The sequence below is a fragment of the Bos javanicus genome, chromosome 1 (assembly GCF_032452875.1).
Source record: "Bos javanicus breed banteng chromosome 1, ARS-OSU_banteng_1.0, whole genome shotgun sequence".
In the NCBI taxonomy this organism is placed as follows: Eukaryota; Metazoa; Chordata; class Mammalia; order Artiodactyla; family Bovidae; genus Bos; species Bos javanicus.
The window spans coordinates 67175105-67190490 of NC_083868.1; the positions used below are offsets into that span (position 1 = coordinate 67175105).

General features: G+C 39.9%; 1 protein-coding gene across 2 annotated transcripts in view; it reads right to left on the reverse strand.

Moving 5' to 3' along the window:
* Positions 1–13663, reverse strand: part of KPNA1 (karyopherin subunit alpha 1) — a 68638-nt gene extending 54975 nt beyond the window's left edge. Inside the window, exon 1 of one of the 2 annotated variants that reach the window (XM_061405859.1) lies at positions 13573–13663. The gene's annotated coding sequence lies outside the window, so the exon portion shown is untranslated. The remainder of the gene's footprint in view (positions 1–13572) is intronic. The other variant, XM_061405776.1, reaches the window with a different exon arrangement.
* Between the last annotated feature and the right edge of the window lie 1723 nt (positions 13664–15386).

The window sequence follows — 15386 nt, forward strand, 5'->3', positions numbered from 1 at the left end:
TTTTTTTTTTTAAAGCTTATGTTTATTGGGGTATAATTTACATACAAACTGGAGAATTCTTAGAGAGATGGGAATACCAGACCACCTTACCTGCCTCCTGAGAAACCTGTATGCAGGTCAAGAAGCAACAGTTAGAACAGGACAGGGAACAACAGACTGGGAAAGGAGTACATCAAGGATGTATTTTTTTGTTTATTTAACTTATATGCAGGGAACATCATGCAAAATACAGGACTGGATGAAACACAAGCTAGAATCAAGACTGCCGGGAGCAACATCAATAACCTCAGACATGCACATGACACCACCGTTATGGCAGAAAGCAAAGAGGACTAAAGAGCCTCTTGATGAAGGTGAAAGAGGAGAGTGAAAAAGCTGGCTTAAAACTCAACATTCAAAAAACTAAGATCATGGCATCTGGTCCCATCACTTCATGGCACATAGATGGGGAAAACAATGGAAAAACAGTGAAAGACTTTATTTTCTTGGGCTCCAAAATCACTGCAGATGGTGACTGCAGCCACAAAATTAAAACACACTTGCTCCTTAGAAGGAAAGCTATGACAAACTGAGATAGTATATTAAAAAGCAGAGACACTACTTTGCCCACAAAGGTCCATATAGTCAAAGCTGTGGTTTTTCCAGTAGTCATGTATGGATATGAGAGTTGGACTATAAAGGCTGAGCATAGAAGAATTGATGTTTTCAAACTGTGGTATTGGAGAAGACTCTTGAGTCTCAATGGACGCTGAGTTTGAGCAAACTCCTGGAGGTAGTGGACAGGGAAGCCTGGCATGCTGCAGTCCATGGAGTCACAGAGAGTTAGCCACGACTGAGCAGCTGAACAACAGCAACAAAATTTACACACAGTAAAACTTGCTGTTTAAGTAAACATCATGACTATGAAGATGAGAACATTTTTCGCACCTACAAAAACTTCAGTCAGGTCCCTCAGTAATAAATCCACTTGCCCCAATCCCAAGCAAACTGTCCCTATAATTTTCATTTTCCAGAATGTAAAATAAATGGAGCCATACAAAATGTAGCATTTTGCATGTGCTTCATTCACTTAGTATTAACTAATTTGAGCTACCTTCATATTGTTGTATCTATTAGTAACTGATTCATTTTATTGCTGAATTATATTCCATTGTATTTCACAATATGCTTATCTATTCACCAGTGATGGACATCTAGATTGCAGTTTGGGGTGATGATGAATAAACTACTATAAACATTCATATACAGCTTTTGCTTAGATCAGTGATTTCATCGTTCTTGGTTAAAACATAAGAGTGAGACTGCTGGGTCATACGGATCCACTGGAGAAGGAAATATAGTTTTCTTGGCTGTAAAATGGGGGAAAAAAAAAAAAAGAAGGAAATGGCAACCCACTCCAGTATTCTTGCCTGGAAAATCCCATGGACAGGAGCCTGGCAGGCTACAGTCCATGGGATTGCAATAGTCGTACATGACTTAGCAACTAAACCACCACCATTTTAAGTATAAGTTTAACTTCACAAGAAATTGTCAAACTGCTTTCTACAGTGGCTATAATATCATGCATTTCTACCAGCAATTTATGATAGCTCCAGTTGTGTCATAGTAGAGATAGTTTTTAAAAAATCACATGTTAAGTACCAACCATCCATATCTATTTCATTAAAGTTAAAAACCTGAATGTGTGTTGAATTAGATCAAATGTCTTTTTGGCAGTTATTAAAATGGTCATTGTTTATTTCCTCTGACACATTAAATATGACGAGATATTAATACATTTCTTAACAATGACTGTTGACTCCTGGAATAAACACATTTGGTCACAGTGTATTATTCTTAATAATTATTAGTTTTCTTAAAAATGTCGGTATCCATACATGAGATTGATTATTTAATAAAATACTCTCCTCCCTCTTTGGGTGGATATTGTATTCACCACATGATTCCAGTTTTATGACATTCTGAAAGAGGCAAAACTATTTAAAAGATCAGCAGTTGCCAGGGGTTTAAGGGATGAATAGCAGAGTGCAAGAGGATTTTGGAGGCAGTGAACCTATTCTGTTGGATACTGTAACAGCTGATATATGTCATTTTACATTTGTCAAAACCCACACACAGAGTATACAACTCCAAGAATGAACCTAAATGTAGCCTACTGGCTTTGGGTGATAATGATGCATCAATGTTCACTGGATTACAACCAATGTACCACTCTGGTGAAAATGTAAGTGGTAACGGACACTGTGTGTATATGGGGTAGGCAGTAGATGGGAACTCAGTAGTTTCCAATCAATTCTGCTGGGAACCTAAAATTGCTCTAATAGTCAACATTTAAAAAAAAAAATCAAGGATTTCTTTGCAAATGAAATAAATGAGACTGAGTTCTCTCTGAGCATGGGAATGAGGAGATTATATTTGCCGCGTGGGAGGTTTTTTGAAAAGCAGACACAACTGTCCTTTCAAAAATTTGAAGCAACAGGTCTGACAAACACCAGGTCTCTATTGCTGTTCTTTCTTTCAAAAATTACCAAGTGTATTCTGATACGCATCTGCATGCAACTGAAAATCTCCATAGTGGGAGCAAAAGTTTTACTGGAAACAGATGCAAAATAATTTTGTCTCCCTTATGGCTCAGGGGATAAAGAATTTGCCTGCAATGTAGGAGATCAGGGTTCAATCCCTGGGTCAGGAAGATCCCCTGGAGAAGGGAAGGGCAACCCACTCCAGTATTCCTGCCTGGAAAATCCCATGGACAGAGGAACCTGGTGGGCTACAGTCCATAGGGTCTCAAAGAGTCAGACACAACTTAGCGACTAACACTCTTTTCGTTTCAATGCAAAACACAACTGAAATGTAAGCTGCAGTTGGATTGAAGAAAGCTCAGGTAACAAAGAAGTGAAATCATTTCTATAGAGATTTATAATCAAATGAACATGTAATAGAATGAGAAAATTATCTTTATACTAAGCAAACATCTTTAGGATATTATCACCTAAGTGACTAATTTAAAAACTTAAGTTATTGTCAGTAACTTTGCACTCTCTCAGGAACCAGAAGCCTTTAAAGACATTATGCCCAATTTTCCTTATTTTCTAGGAAAATAAAGCCCCAAAAGCAATAAAGTTAAAAGCAAGATGCAAAACTGGTGGTAAAACAGAAATGTACTCTTTCAAAATGAAATCTACCAATTTCCCCTTCATGTCTATTTAGTTAAAATAATCAAAATTTGCCTATTATTCCATCCAAAGTGTTTGATTTTATCTATTCCTATCTATTCTCACTGCCACCAGTCTGATTTAGGTGCCTATCAGATAGATAACTTGTAGTTGTTCAGTTGCTAAGTCATGTCCAATTTTGTACAGCTGCATAACTGCAACAGCTCTCAACCACCCTTCCTTAACCTTAGACTGTTTGCTTTTTAATTCATCCTTCACACAGCTCTCAAATTAATCTTAACACTTTGTCACTGCATAATTTCAATGTCTAAGAACCTGTGCTCATGTATGGATCTGAGAGTTGGACTGTGAAGAAAGCTGAGCGCCGAAGAATTGATGCTTTTGAACTGTGGTGTTGGAGAAGACTCTCGAGAGCCCCTTGGACTGCAAGAAGATCCAACCAGTCCATCCTAAAGGAGATCAGTCCTGGGTGTTCATTGGAAGGACTGATGCTGAAGCTGAAACTCCAGTATTTTGGCCACCTCATGCGAAGAGCTGACTCATTGGAAAAGACTCTGATGCTGGGAGGGATTGGGGGCAGGAGAAGGGGACGACAGAGGATGAGATGGTTGGATGGCATCACTGACTTGATGGACATGAGTTTGGGTGAATTCCGGGAGTTGGTGATGGACACGGAGGCCTGGCGTGCTGTGATTCATGGGGTCGCAACGAGTCGGACACGACTAACTGAACTGAACTAAAGGACCTAGAATGAGTTTTTAGCACTTCTTAGATCAAATCTGAACTCCTTTGTCCTACAAGTTCCTTTGGCCTTGATTCATTCAATATTTTTTCCACTCTTCATCACCACTCTTCATCACCAATCTATACCCAAAACACACTGGGTGTAGATACATTTTTATTATATTGGTATACACTATATTCAGTACCCTGAGTCAATCCAAGCAGTCAATAAATCCCAAACACATGCTGCTGCTAAGTCACTTCAGTTGTATCTGACTCTGTGTGACCCCATAGACAGCAGCCCACCAGGCTCCCCGGTCCCTGGGATTCTCCAGGCAAGAACACTGGAGTGGGTTGCCATTTCCTTCTCCAATGCATGAAAGTGAAAAGTGAAAGTGAAGTCACTCAGTCGTGTCCGACTCTTAGCGACCCCATGGACTGCAGCCTACCAGGCTCCTCCATCCATGGGATTTGCCAGGCAAGAGTACTGGAGTGGGGTGCCATTGCCTTCTCCAAAACACACGCTAACCACTGTAAATATTTAAAATTCACAATATTCTTTGTGCAACACTATAAAATGTTAGTATATTTAATTCCATTGTATAAATAAAGCATAATTTTATAAGAAAACATGACATGTACTTAATATTAAAAAACCAAAACTATAAGAAAGTAGGACTACAAAATAAACAAGTTGCAGATTTATAAATTTAACCATAAATGAATCTTAGGTATAAAAAATTTTCAGTTCATTGGTGAATATTTTTGGAATCTATTTTTTCATTAGAGAATGGAGAGGTGTGAGTTTGCATTCCAGAGTATATGGTCTCCCATTTGTAAGTATTTATTATTCATTTGTTGTCAACGTCTAGTCAAGTGGGTTTCCCTTGTGGCTCAGCTGGTAAAGAATCCACCTGCAATGCTGGAGACCTGGGTTCAATCCTGGGTTGGGAAGGCCCCTTGGAGAAGGGAAAGGCTACTCACTCCAGTATTCTGGCCTGGAGAATTCCATGGACTGTATAGTCCATGGAGTTGCAAAGAGTCGGACACAACTGAGTGATTTTCACTTCTAGAGTCAAGTAGTAACAGGTCCCTTAAAAATATTTTAATAAAAATTAGGAAAGAAAAATGAAATTTAAAATATCCTACCCATATCTTCCCTGTAAAATCATTAGAGTATCTTATTTTAGTGACAACATTCTTATGTTCAATGGGGGCAAGTTTTGAAAAAACCCTGCAATAAGTCTCTTCTGGGAGAAGTCAATGCTACAAATACGATTCTTAGCTGCTTATCTTTGATTACATCTTATAGTTTCAACCCTATTAATCTAATAGAAATCCATCCTTTCTTTCATGTCTCAGCTTCAGACCTTCTTTAACTGAGACGTTTACTATAACCTTCGACCTTCCAGTATCTATGGGTTCCCATTGTGCAAGGCTCTATGAAGACATTCTCAATATCCAAACATTTAAAGGAAAATATTTACCAAAGATTTTGGGAATTTACACCCCAAGACTTAGTAATTCCACTTTTGGAATGTACCCAAAGGAAATAAAATCAATATTATATATAAGAATGATGACAGCAGAATGACTGATACTTGAAAACTTGTAAACCTAAAAATTCCAAAATGAGGGCTTGACTATGAGACATAATCATAATATACTGGGAAATAAGAAAAAGAGAATATTAACACATGAAGAATCTGGGTGGTGGGAACAAAACCCCAATCTGTACCATTCTCTGTATTTTTAAAAATATTTCATAACATAAAAATCTTATGTGGAAATTAATATTCTTTTATCTTCCAAATTTTCTATAGTAGGTAATATACTAACTATACAATAAGAAAAACTTTCAAAAAGTAAAGGTGGAAACATATAATTTACTACAATAAGGCTTCCCGGCCTAACTAAAACATTAAATTTCCTTACTTTTGGCTAGAACTTAATCAACATGTTGCTATTTCATCAAATTCTTTACCATCTGAGACACCAGGGAAGCCCTCTGGTTGAATACTTCAGGTCTTTATGAACAGTGAAAACTTCCTCTTCCCTTATAAGTTAGATTTTTTTTAACAGAAATCTTTCCCCAAAAAAGGCATAAAGGACTCCTTCATGGGAGCAGGGGGGACTTGTGTTTATCCAATTCATATTCATTACTGATTTTAATATATCTACTATGTATACACTTAAAAGTGTTCTCATAAATTTAAATTAAGATTTATCACTTTAGGATGTATGTGCTTTCCTCCCAAAACATATTAACATCTTAATGCTCAGAAATTTAATTTTATTCAACACTAAAGTACTGATTATACAACACTCAAATACCATGGAGAGAATGAAGGGACCAGAAGATAAAGAGTTTAAGAAATAAAATGATAGATTTGGTAGACTCATCCATACCAAAATAATAACTTTTTTTTAAAAAGGATGAACTACAAAGATAGAACACAAAAAGAGAGCATCAAAGGTCACAGATGAGATGTCAAAAACTTTTTAGAAGCCTTAAAACAGGTGATCTAATATTTTACTAGTGAAGTGGCGAATTCTGAAGCCTAAGCACCTGTATTACTTTGCTAGCATGTGAGATGAGTGCAACTGTGCAGTAGTTTGAACGTTCTTTGGCACTGCCTTTCTTGGGGATAAAAACTGATCTTTTGCAGTCCAAGATAGGCTTCAACAGCACATGAACGAAGAACTTTCAGATGTTCAAGGTGGATTCAGAAAAGGCAGTGGAACCAGAGATCAAATTGCCAACATCCACTGGATCATAGAAAAAGCAAGAGAGTTCCAGAAAAACACCCACTTCTGCTTTATTAACTACGCTAAAGCCTTTGACTGTGAAAACTGTAAAAAGTTCTTAGATATGGGAATACCAGACCACCTTACCTGCCGCCTGAGAAATCTGTATGCAGGCCAAGAAGCAACAGTTAGAATCAGACATGGAACAATGGACTGGTATACAGATTGGGAAAGGAGTATGTCAAGCCTATATACTGTCACCCTGCGTATTTAACTTATATGCAGAGTACACCATGCGAAATGTTATGCTGGAAGAAGCACAAGCTAGAATCAAAAAGATTGCCAGGAGAAGTATCAATAACCTCAGATATGAAGACGACACTACCCTAATAGCAGAAAGCAAAGAGAAACTAAAGAGCCTCTTGATGAAGGTGAAAGAGGAGAGTGAAAAAGCTGGCTGAAAACTCAGCATTCAAAAAACTAAGATCATGGCATCCAGTCCCATCACTTCATGGCAAATAGATGGGAAAACAATGGAAACAGTGACAGATTTTCTTGGACTCCAAAATCACTGCAGATGATGACTGCAGCCATGAAACTAAAAGATGCTTGCTCCTTGGAAGAAAAGCTATGACCAACCTAGACAGCATATTAAAAAACAGAGACATTACTTTGCCAACAAAGGTCCGTCTAGTCAAAGCTATGGTTTTTTCTAGTCATGGTTCTAGTTGGACCATAAAGAAAGCTGACCATGGAAGAATTGACACTTTTCAACTGTGGTGTTGGAGAAGACTTGAGAGTCCCTTGGACTGCAGGGAGATCAAACCAGTCAATCCTAAAGAAAATCAGTTCTGATTATTCATTGGAAGGACTGATGCTAAAGCTCCAATAACTTTGGCCACCTGATACAAAAAAATAACTCACTGGAAAAGACCCTGATGCTGGGCAAGATTGAGGGCAGGAGGAGTAGGAGACGACAGAGGATGAGATGGTTGGATGGCATCACTGACTCAATGGACGAGTTTGAGCAAGCTCTGGGAGTTGGGTGATGGACAGGGAAGCCTGGTGTGCTCCAGTCCATGGGGTCACATGACTGAGCTACTGAACTGAACTGAAGCACCTCTAAGAAGCTGATTCATACAGCCCATAAGCAGGAGGTTTCAGAGACAGGAGGCCCCCACAGGCATTTCTAAAGGTAGAATGAGGTGCTGTGTTCAGTCACTAGTCGTGTTCAACTCTTCGCAATCCCATGGACTGCAGCTAGTCAGATACCTGTGTCCGTGAAATTTTCCAGGCACGAATACTGGAGTGGGTTGCCATTTCCTACTCCAGGGGATCTTCCTGACCCAGGGATTGAACCTGTATCTCCTGCACTGGCAGGCAAATTCTTTACCACTCTGCCACCTGGAAAGCCCCATATCTATCAAAAAATAGATATCATAACAACGAGCTCTAAGAAATTAAAATATGAACAGGAATTTAAAATTCAATAGAAGGGTTGGAAGGTAACATTTTTAAAAAATCTCTCAAGAAACACAACAAAAAGACTAAGTGATGGAAAATAGGAAGGAAAAGAAAATTTTTTTTAAATGACCAAAAAATTCTAATACCCAAATAAAGCAAATCCCGAGAGACAAAAAATCAAATAAGCAAGAGATTATCAAAGAAACAATGCATCAAATTTAGAATATTCATTCAATAAAAGATACCATGAACAAAACCAACAGAAAAATGACAGGCCAAGAGAAGGTATTTTTCAATCCTATAACCAATAAATCTCCACAAGGAACTCCTGCAAACCAAAAAGAAGACAGGAAGGGGAGTTCCCTGGTGGCCTAATGGTTAGGATTCTAGGCTTTCAATGCCCTGGCCTGGGTTTAATCCTTGTTTGGAAAACTAAGATTCTGCAAGCTGCATATAAGAGTGCAGCCAAAACAAAAAAGAAAAGAAAACCCAAAAGAAAGATAGACAAAGGACAAAACAGACAATCAACAAAAGGGAAAACCTGAATGGATATGAGATGCTCAAATTCATTAATTATCAGAGAATGTAAATTAAAACAAGACATCATTTTATACCTGATTTGCAAAAAGAAAGAAGTTGGATAAAACCAAATACTGGCAAAGATACGGGCAGACAAGAAGCCTCCTCACTGCCAGAAGGCACATAAGCTAGTCCTCCTATTCTATAACCCAAGAATCCCACTCCTGGCCATATATCCCAGAGAACTTCTCACACAGATCCATAAGGAAGTACAAATAAGAGTACATTTACCACAGTGTACTTGTGATGCCAGAAAGGCAACTCAGGTGTCAGTGATTAGGGAATGAGAAGTAAAATGTGGTATGTGCATATTATGGAATTCTACATTATACAGAATTATATGTACACACAAAACAAAAAGGTCTCCAAAACAATGCTGAGTAAAAACAGTAAGAAGCCAAACAAGGCCCATAACACAATACAAAAACTAAATATACATACATACAACACAATACATATTTCATGATTCATATATAATCAAGGAATATATCAGCCATAATGCAGTGGGTACCTACTAGAAAAGGTAATGGAAGTAGGGCTCAGAAATGAAAGAGGACTGTTATAGTCTGATGATGGTGTCCAAAAATGGGAAGCATAGTTAAGCGTAACTCTTTTTACCTAAAGCCTTAATAATAATAATAAATTTCCCAAAACTAAAGGACACAAATCCCCAGCTTGTAAGGACCCACTGAGTGCCCTTAAAAAAAAAAAAAAATCTAGACACATCATGGAATTTCTGGGGTTTAAAACAAAACTCTAAAAGCTTCTGGAGATTGGGAAAAAGGCAGGGAAGGTCACATATAAATGAAGAGTAAGAATGCCTATGGATTTCAATGGCAACATTAGAATGCAGAAAACAATGAAACTATGACTTCCAAACTTTTTAAGCCTGGATTTTTATATTCAGACAAATGATTGATGAAATGTACAGGTAAAATAAAGATTTTTTTTCAGCCATGCAAGATCTTAAAAACATAAAGTTTTTGCTTCCCAGGTACCCTTTCTCTGGAAGTGGAAAAAAAAAAAAACATGGAAAACAGGAGATCCAATATCAGAGCAAAAATTTTAAGGTGACATAAAGAGAAGTTTCAGGGTGACAGCTGTGCAATAAGCCTAGAAAGTAATCAGTCCAGATTGCTTTAAAAGGATAGAAGGTTCTAGGACAGCTGTCTCAAAATGGAAAAGGGAAAATAGGTATTACTCCTGGAAAAACAAATATTGGTTAAAAGAATAAATGATATCATAATATACTGCATGGTCCTGCTATAATTATTTACATAGTTATAACTAAACGCTGACTTAATAAACATCTAAATAAATATATTTAAAGGATAAGTGTAAATGTGGAAAGTCAATAGATAATGTCTAAAACTGCTGTATCGAGAAACAGCAATAGAAGCAAGTTATTTATAAATATCAAAGAGGAAACAGCTAAAAGAAATAAATAAGTAGCCTCTAAAGTGTAAAGGCTGGGACAGGGAACGGTTGTTTTACAGATACTATTCTAAGTTAAAAATTGTATTTTTATTGCCAGTAAAGCAAGGAATTCCAATGGCCTTTCAGCTTTTAGTAAATTAGATCTTCACAGTATTATTTCTTGGTGTTAAACTATATCTAGTTTGAGGAGCAGAAGACTGAACTGCAAACCAAAACAAAATCAAGCTTTAACAATTGATGAGAACATAGTACAAATAGCCCTGTAATTGAATCCCAGCTCCACCACTTAACTCCGTGAAGTAGGACAAGTTACTTAACCATCCTGTACATGTAACCACCTTCTCAATGTGGTTTTGCAAGGATAATCAGGTGAAAACACCTGATGTAGTACTTGACCCATCAACAGATGTTAGAGCAACTTTTGCTTGTCTTTCTGCTCCCTAGCTAAAAACCCCCATTTTGACCCCAAGCTGCCTTGCTGGTCACAGAATACAAAGACTCATGGACAACTCAGCACATATCCCTCCTCACACTGAAAAATCAATCATGATGAGTAAGCAGACTTATCTTTGTATATGAAGTGCAGCATATTCTTATTATGTGAAGGAGATTATCCTCATTATCCACATTTTGGATTATTGCCTGCTTTCAAACACTGTTCCAATTAGTCTAATACATTCGATCAGAACCATTTTATCACTAAGGTCTGTTGTGTAGGAGCATTATCAACTTCAAAAACAAACAAACAAAAAATTGTATGTTCCATCAGTCTTCATCCCTGCTCTGTCACTGCAAAGACTTAAAAATTTTCTAATGAAGGTCCTATCTGGCTCCCAGCTGGCTTGGGGCCACCTCCTGCTTACTGCAGCAAGAATAGAGTGAAATCAGCCCCAATCAGCTAATTGAATTGTTTACCATTTTCAATGTTTTCTTCCATTATTACGGCTGAATTCAGAATACCCTGCAAAATACAAAAACCTTAAAGAGAGTTAACAGGGAATTATCTTTATCATTATGTCAGTCACTTTTACTTGCATGGCCAAAAGTCTTAATTGATTTTATACAAAGCATACATACTTCTGGAAACAATCTGACAGACTTAAATTCATAAATCATCAAGACTTTATCATTAATTCAACAAACATTATGCTAACATACTGTAGATAAAATAAATAAACCCTACTCTCAAATGAGAGGGAAAAGGTAAAAATAAAATTGAGAGCAACAGAGAACAAGTAGTCCAGGAAACAACTGAGAGCAGCAATTCCAGACTATCTGGTATAGTTTATAACACAGCTAAAGCAAAGGAAAATTATGAAAATTACCAAAGCTGAACACAGCCCTGAGCCTTCTAATAGCCAAAGTATAAAGAGAAACAGGATGGCTTACAAATAGAAATGATCTAATAAAAGCAGTCATTTAATTTTTTTTTTTTTTAAAGCAAAGAAAGAAAACAAAAAGGCCTATCACTGAGGGCTTAAAAGAACTTCTCTTTAAGGTTTATACTTTATAAGTATCAGTAAATAAATTATAAACAGTGTCTTGGGTAGCAAGGAAGAGTTTTTTCATGTTCCTTTTCTCATGTCCCAATCCTAGATAAAAGTCAAAGTACAAAATATTAATTCACAGTTCTGTGAAGGAATTTCTATAAGGATCTAAAGTAACATAATGCAAGTACACTGACTTCAGGTGACGTGTTAATTTCTATCATTTAGCTTAGTCTAGGTTTTCAAAAATGCATGTTTTGCTTCTCTACCAGACTGTAAACACTCAAGGCTTACGTTTGATTCCATTTGAACTTCCTTTGCTTTTTAGTAGAGCTCCCGCTCAATTATAATGACCAATAAAATGTTACACAGTCAATATTTATAGTCATTATCTGTTAGTCTTCTCTGCAACACTATACATTCCATGAGGACAGGAACAATGTCTTGATCACATCCACATCCCCAGTCTCTAAGCATATGAATGGACCAAAAACAGAAAACACAACCAATAAGTATGAAAGGAGAGTAGAAATAATTCCTAAAATGGCAGTGATTCTGATTCCAACAAGAGCTGGAACACCTAGGCAAGTTACTTAACTTCTCTAACCCTCAAAGCTTTAATCTGTAGAAAAGGGAAAAAAAGACACTTCAGAGTTCTGTAAGCATTAAACCTTTTACTCTACAGAAAGTATTCAGCACAGTATCTGGAAAAAAGCTCATTAAAAGTTACCCCTTTAACTTCTCTCAAGTTCTCCAACTAAAAATCCGGTGTTAAACACAACAGTGCCATCAAAGAATAAATTATTTCAGTAAAAGTACAACGGAGTTCATCCTTCCTTTCCTCTGAAGTTGAAATTTCATCTCTTCAATCTTTAAAATGGAAGAGGAATAGCTTGTGAATTACTTTCAAAATATCACAAACGCAAGAACAAGGGGAAAATGTCAACAATGAGCCCTGAAGTAACACGAAGGGGGAAAATCACTTACTCATCTACTGTTAAGAAACAGGTTTTTAAGGAAGTGTTTATTAAAGGAAAAGAGGACTGAAAAAGTTAGAAATGTTATTTAATAGTATGCTTAGAAAAAATTACTTCCAAATTGTTTATTCAGAATTTAAACCTTAAAAATCCAATTATCTTGACATCGTTTGCTTAAAAGCGGAACATTAAATACTTCCATTCAAACCGAAAATATTCCTTCATGACGGCTTCCCGGACTCCAGTCATCCTTCAGTTCTCTCCTCCCATTCTGAGCTTCCCTCGCATCACCACTGACACACGCTGTGTGCAGACTAAGTTCTGTCATTCCTATAATTACCACACCCCTGTCAGCCGCTTCAGGCCCATGTTGTTATGACATCTGTAAACTGCAGTCGCCCGTCTCCACTCCCCCGCCCCCCCACCCCGCCCCAAACCTCCGGCTCTGGCTGTAACTTGTCAATTTCCGAGACCTGACCGTTCCCTACTGCCTCAGTTACGGTTTTTACACACACCCCCACCCCCTGCTCTCACCTGCCTCAGTCACGCACACTCTGCGCAGCCCACCCCCGCCCCCCCGCCCGTCTGCGTGGGGCCGCGGCGCTGGCTCCGCGCTGCCTCCTCGGCTCCGCGCTGCCTCCTCGCCGCCCCGCAGCCTCTGCGCCCCGCAGTCCCCGGCGCCGCTAACAGCCCGGCTGCCGCGCCAGCCCGCCCCGCCCCGCCTCGCCTCCACCGGCGTTCCCGATGGCGAACACACCAGCGCTCCCCACCCCCACCGTCCCCTCCGCCTGCCGCGCGGCCGTTAGGACAACCGGGCCGTGACGCACGGACGCGCCGCGAGTGCCCAGGCCCAGGAACCCGAGCTCGAGCACAGTCGGCGGCCCGCCCTCGCCGCGGGGCCTCTCCCGGGTCCCGCCGAGGACTGCCGGATCCGCCGGCGGGAGGGGGAGGGGTCGGGGGCCGCCACAGCCCCGCACTCACCAGGTTCAAGGCAACCGATCCCGGTGCCACTTCTGGGATGAGCCTCCGCCTCGCTCGCTCGCCTGCCGTGCGTCTTCTACACAACCTCGAAAGAGTTGGCTCTCTCTCCGCGCCGCTCACCAGGCCTTGCTCGTCGCCTCCGCCGCCGCGCACCCAGCACAGCTAGACCTAGCTCAGCCGGCGTTCGCAGTGCGCCTGCGCGCGGGGGCCGGGCCGCGCACTTGCGCGTGCCTCACCACCACCCTGCTGCAGAGGCTGCCGGGAGATGTAGTCTTTCAACTCTTTCTCTGGAGGCTCTGGCGGTTAGCTGGGAACCAGTGGAAAGTCCGGAGTCCGGGAGAAGGTCCGATCGAAAAGTTTGGCAGTTAATGACAAGGGTTGGAGAGTCATGCTGGAGTGACAATGAAACGGTAGTTCTTAGGCTGAATTGCAAAGTTATATCTTGTCTTCGAAGCTCTTCCAGGGCGGCGGGTCGATCTTCGCTCACCTCTGTCTATATGCACATTTATTGAATTAATAATGGAATGAATGAAGGCTGAGGGGTTTTTACAAGAGTTATAATTCAGCGCCTCATGGCTAAGGCGTTCATGTGCAGCACGTTTGTGAAAACTTCTGGGTATATCCTTTTTGGTTTTGTCCCGTCCTCTTTGCCTGGTAATGCACTGAGCAGTACCAGAATTCATTAAGGAATTAAACGAAACATGAATGCTGGCTTTACTCTCAACAAATGCTCTCCAACGAAAATTTGGGGCAAATAATTATTACTGTTAAATTTGACGGAATTCTCTTTGGGGGATTCTTTTTGAGCAGTGGCTTCTAAAGAAAGACTGAAAGCAGCCAAGCAGATGTCACAGAATATGAAGTCTCACATATAACAGTTTATCAAATCAACCTAAAACACACACGGAGAAGCAGGGTGAAAGAAATGGGATAACTCTGTAACATTAGAGCGGGAGAGAGGACCATACTATGCAGTGTTCATTTGTCCTGGATGTCTTTCTGCCACATCAGTATTTCCCACTAAAGGTGTGTTTTCTAGGATGTGTTGAGTTCCATCAAGGGCCCTGGTGAAAGGGAATGTGTTCTAAGAGAGAGACTTGGCCACGGGGTTGCAAAAGAGTCAGACACGACTTAGCCACTAAACAATAACAAATGTCTCACCACAGCGGAGCTGAGGACAGATCACTTTATTCCAATCAGGAGCTAATATTAATATTATTCAGAGCTGGAGTTTAGGGTCTGTGAAAACTAGTTTCTTTCCAGTTCACCCTTTCTCCTAGTTAGGGTATCCCATGAGGGTCCTGACCAAAAGTCTGGAGTATTTACTAGGGCCACTCTTCCTTTTCAGGGCTTCCCTGATAGCTCAGTTGGTAAAGAATCCTCCTGCAATGCAGGAGACCCCTGTTTGATTCCTGGGGCAGGAAGATCTGCTGAAGGAGGGATAGGCTACCCACTCCAGTATTCTTGGGCTTCCCTGGTGGCTCCGCTGGTAAAGAATCTGCCTGCAATGTGGGAGACCTGAGTTCAATCCCTGGGTTGGGAAGATCCCCTGGAAAACAGAAAGGCTACCCACTCCAGTATTCTGGCCTGGAGAATTGCAGGGTCACAAAGAGTCAAATGTGACTTTCACTTCACTCTTCCTTTTGATTCAGGCTCTTCAACCCCATGAGACAGCCAAAAACTCTACACAGTTTTTCAGCCACTGCTTTCAGAATTAGCAATAACTTCAGGTGGAAAGATAATGGCAAATATCATGCTCACTTCTGATGGGTTCCCTTTCCTTTCTTCCAGATCTTGGATCTACAAGTTCTCAC